Here is a 5,168-nt window from a genome sequence, read left to right as displayed (position 1 = left end):
AGCCACGCCCTCCGGCCGCAATGCAATCGCCCGCATGGGATCGCAAGGCACATTGTGCCTGCAGTCCGGTGCGGTGCGATCAAAATAGTGCTTGCAGCATTTTGATCGCACCGGACCACAGACACAATCGGCCTTGCGATGCAGTGCGTTCTGGCCAGAATCGGACCGGAACCTACTGGATCTGGTGTGAATGGGCCCTGATACCATCAGCTGCAATCAACTACTCCCCCTTGCGAGCTACAACGAACACAACAGCGCGATAATCTATGAGATCGCTCACATTGCATCTCCTCTGCACTGCACAGTAATAAATCACTAACCCCAGCTTACCGAGGGCATTCTTCACAAAGTCCTCATTGTATTTCAAATGATGGAACCATTTCCCCCCAACAGTCATGTAAGTTACATTTAATGACCCAATAAGTATCAGTTGGCCTTTGGGTTTCAGCAGCTTTATCATCTTTTCCAGATTTTTTCATGTATTCAACTTTATTTTTATTGATAACATCCAGTATCCATGCGCTAACAATGCAGTCAGCAAGCGTTAACACCACCGGGGAGGTTATGTTTTCCTGTTCAAAATCACATTTCAAAATCTGCTTGATGGACGACTTTAGTTGCATTTCTTTCCTCTGAAGTTGATCCCTGAAAAAAAAACATTAAATGGGCATTACAGGCAGAGCTTCCAGTAAGCTGCAAGTGATGGGCATACTTTGGTTTATAATTACATTAATCTACAAAGTCTACAGGTTATATTCAAACTTACAGACAGAAAAACTAGAAGTAAATTGCTAGATGTCGCTGCTCCGATATACTCAGTTCTGAATATAAATGACTGCTTGAGCTATTGAGCTCTGTAGTCAGCAAGCTTCTTTTTTTCCCCAGCAAAGCAGGTATAGAAAATGTGGAAATGAGCTCCATCTGCTGGCTAGCAATGCAAATATCATGTATCCGTATGCGATATTTCATAGTTACCTAAATTAAATGTTTACAAATGATATGTTAACTATTAAAATATCTAAAACCTCCTGACATTGCTTTTAAGGACACATTACTCTTCAACCTAAATTTTGAAAGCATAATAAGGCAAGAGCTGAAGAGTAAAGCCAAAAAGTGTGCAGCCATCAAGGGACAACTCACTTCGTTCCTTCCAGCTCAGCCACGACAGCTAATGTGTGTCTCCAGTCATAAGCTCCAGTGAGGTCGTGTAGCCATCTGCTCAGTTCCATGATACATTGTTCATTGAGATTTAGGACAACCATATCTTTGAAGGCATTGCAGGGGGAATAGAGATGGGGGGATTAGGGAACCCATGCTGATGTCAATCAAAAATTTACCAGCAATTTGACCAGAAGGGATATTACAGAATCAGGTGTTATGTTCATTATAATCCGGTGCAGCAAGCAGAATTCATTCATTAAAGGATGTTTTTTAATTATATTGTTTCATGTTATGTAAAACAATTATGGCATACTCTACTGACGTAATGTATACACCACAAACTATCTGCACTTACCAGTCATGAGGGTCATTTCAGATTTAAAACCATTTAAACCCTGTCTCTGTGTTACATGGCTGTGTTTATTAACATGTGAGTTCTGTCCTGGTGATTGATGGCTTTATTGACTAAAGAGCCGAAGGATTTAGCCGAATGTTCGGTTAATCCTTCGGCTCACTTCGGCTGCAGAAACCCTTCGGTTCAGCCAAACCGAAGGGCTGTTGTATGCACTAATGTACAGCTAGATTGGTGGAAACGGTCCGCCGAAGCGGACTGATTCCTTGCAAATTGGTAAAAAACTGAATAATAAAAAAAAACCAGCATGCGGTTCCCCTCCCCAATTGGTACCAGACCCTTTAGGTCTGGTAGGAATGTTAGGTGGGACCCCCGATGTTAAAAAACAAAACAAAATGCGTGGGGTTCCCCTACAAATTCAGGAATTTTAAGGGGGACACCAATGCCCAAAGACCGCAAGCATGTGCCCCCACCCTGCACCATACCAGGCCCCATGCCCTCGACATTGGGAGGTGCTGAGGGTCTTTGGCCAAACCAAAGGCAGGTGAAGCGGGCCGAATGCAGCCGATGCATGGCTAAAAACAGCCGTACAGGGCTGCTGTGAATAGCTGAAGAGGCTTCAGCGCCCTTCACTTCGGATCAGTTATTCATTTGGCAGATTAGTGAATAACCCCTATAGAAAAAAAAAACAACATCACTCCTCCACATTCACAGTAAACAGTACTCTGACTTCACCTTTCTGCCCCACATCCAATTACTGTCCAAATCCTGCCACCTTCACCTTTGTAACATCTACAAATTACACCCCTTCCTCACCAATGGAAGCACAAAGCTTCTCATCCACTCATTTGTTATCTCTCATCTGGACTCCCTACTCCAACCTGTCCAGCTATCTCCCACTCTGTCTGCCTTTAGGTAATTATTTAAGAATCATCTCTTCAGGGAAACCTATCCCACCTCATCCTAACTACTGAATTATCACTCAAACAGTTCATCCCCACACAGCTACCACCTTTTGTATCACTTGCCCCTCCCTTTTAGATTGTAAGCCCTCAGGGGCAGGATCCTCCTTACCATCTTGTCTTGAATTGTATTGTGATTGTAATGTCTTCCTTATATTGTAAGGCACTGAACAAACTGTTGGTGCTCTATAAATCCTGTATAATAATAACAAAAAATAATAATAATAACCTTCCTAAGCCCTTTCTCATGTGAATGTGCTGTCACATCGCCCTCCTTAGCACCTCTTCTGGTAGTGAAATCCAGAGATCCACCACTGCAGTCAAGGCCAACTGTGGATTGGTCTTGTTGCCTCCCCTCATTGTGACATCACCACATCACCACTGGAGTCCTCAGGGCCTCACCAATAGACCTACTCGGAAATGTCCACATCACCAGTGGACACGCAAAGGAGGACCTTCTCACTCTGCAGTCCAGAAGAGAGAAGACTCAGGACCTTGTGGGTCACGTGAGCACAGAATTAAGAAAAGTATTTGGGCCATTAAGTTTTTTTTCCTACATTGTACTGGGGCATGAAAACATGAGCATGAGGTTCATTCCTAAATCAAATGTAATGCTTGCCGTCTGAGTGTGTCAGGTACAAGCCCATCCAGGCTGCACTCAATTTTTTATAATTAATTGTTACTGGACTGGCTTGCCGTATTTCAGATTCAACAGTGTTTTATGGATTACTAGGATTTTCCTCTTTAAAAAACCCTTAAGTTTTTTTCCAGATTCATGTGGCACTTCACTAAAGTCCAAAACTGGACCTCAATCAACCAATTATGTGCCTTCAAAAAATGTATTTACCCTTTTTAATTATTTTTAAGTATTAATCATTTGGTTAACAATGGAGATATTTCCTTTTACTTTAGTATTACATGTTACTTTGTGTAGACCAGTGGTTTAAAATCCCAATCAAATCCATTTTAATTGCAGGCTGTAATAATAAAAAAGCAGAAAAGCCCAAGGGGTTGAAAAGTAAAATCTACAGACACAACCTGATTACCAGGTGAGAAATAACACATTCCCCGACCACCAATAGTGTAATAGGAAACTGTGATAATGGAGCTCTAGGGGCTCCCACTACGACTGGCTCCTTTTGGTTGCTCCAATACCAGACAGGTGTTGGTGGAGGCTTTACTTATATGAGTGGTACACTCAGCTTCTTCAGTATTAATGTGTCTTGTATGTTAGTTCTACCAATATATAATGTACTTACGACTGCTGAACTGGTAGTGAAGATTCATCATTGGAAATTTAAAAGAATTGTCTGCAAAGACCATCTCCTCCTTGCCAGAGAAATATAAATCCAGATGATCTCTGGAATCCATTCCATGTATGTGATAGAGTTTATGTGTTGTGGGATCCATCAGTCTTTAAGGCTGTACAGGTTTCACTTCACCTCTTTGGATTTCCACTATCATTTACTATTGATGAGATTCCAAAAAACGGCCGGCTGGGAGCTCTCTAGATCTGAGCGTGCGTGTCACGTACCTTAGGGGAGTCTGAGTTGACGAGGGCGGCCTCTCTCACAGATCCGGTCCCGGAGCACCTGGATTGGTTACAGGGGCGCCGGGGCACAGAGGGGCAAGGGTGCCAGAGGCTGGTTAGCCTGTTGTGCCTGTGAGATGAGATGACGTGCGTAGATCCGGGCAGGAAGCAGGATGCGGATGCACCGAAGAGGATCCAGAAGGCTTTAGATCTGATGAGCTGAGGAAGCTGGAAGCAGAACACACAAGGCAGAAGGATAGTCAAGCAGGCCGAGGTCGTCAACGAGCTAGCAATGCAGTACAAGGGATGAGGCAGAATCAAGGTCAAAACAAGCCGGGGTCTTCAGGGAGCAAGCAACAACAGAGAGTAGTCCAAGCCGGGTCAGTAACGGGTAATCAGGATACAGAAAACACAGGAACACAGAACACAGGAAGCTGACGATCTGACAGCATAGGAGGATAGCTGAACACAGCCTTTATAGCCCAGTTGGCACCAATTGTTCAAATGACACGTCGGCGCGTGCCCGTGCACACGTGCGCGCATGACGCGCACGAACGTGAGCGTGACGCGCATGTGCGTGTGCACGTCCATGCAAAGACGCCGCTCCTATTATGGCTCTATGGCCCACAACAGGCGCCTGCGCATGCGCAGACGGCGACACTCGAACTAGGGCTCTGGCTTTCTGACAGTGCGTCTTTAGACGTCCGCTCAGCCACGCGCGCGAGTGGGAAAGACCCAAAATTTAAAAAACAGGCAGTGATGCCTGTTAACATACAAGCGATCTGCCGGCTTTGGAGCCGGCGGATCGCTTGTATAAGTTGCCGACCCCTGATGTCTCCATAAAGAGGACCTGTCACATCTCTTTGCTATCACATAGGGGGGTTTCTTAGCCCCCTATGTCAGGCCTCAAAATTTCCACTCTCCCCCTCGCAATTGGCGAGTGAAAATTGCGTGGGGGCGAATGGAATGTCATCGAGGGGGTGCGCCGCCGGCGGGACCAGGGATGGGACACTTCCGCCGCGTCGATTGCTCGCTTCTTTTCTCTCTTCTCCTCAGCCGCTGCAGCTACAGAGCGGCCGAGAAGGAGAAGAGAGAACAGAAGCAAACGATCGCTGCATCGGTAGTGTCCCATCCCTGGTCGCGCCGGCGGCGCACCCCCTCG

The 5,168-nt window shown here is 45.5% G+C and overlaps 1 pseudogene; it reads right to left on the bottom strand.

Moving 5' to 3' along the window:
- Positions 1-213: 213 nt before the first annotated feature.
- On the bottom strand, positions 214-3,898 carry LOC108784173 (annotated as a pseudogene).
- Positions 3,899-5,168: the final 1,270 nt, after the last annotated feature.

Source organism: Nanorana parkeri, unplaced genomic scaffold (genome assembly GCF_000935625.1).
Source record: "Nanorana parkeri isolate BGI_ZX_2015 unplaced genomic scaffold, ASM93562v1 scaffold100, whole genome shotgun sequence".
In the NCBI taxonomy this organism is placed as follows: Eukaryota; Metazoa; Chordata; class Amphibia; order Anura; family Dicroglossidae; genus Nanorana; species Nanorana parkeri.
The sequence above is the reverse complement of the archived record's forward strand: the minus strand, read 5'-3'. Positions and strand labels throughout refer to the sequence as shown.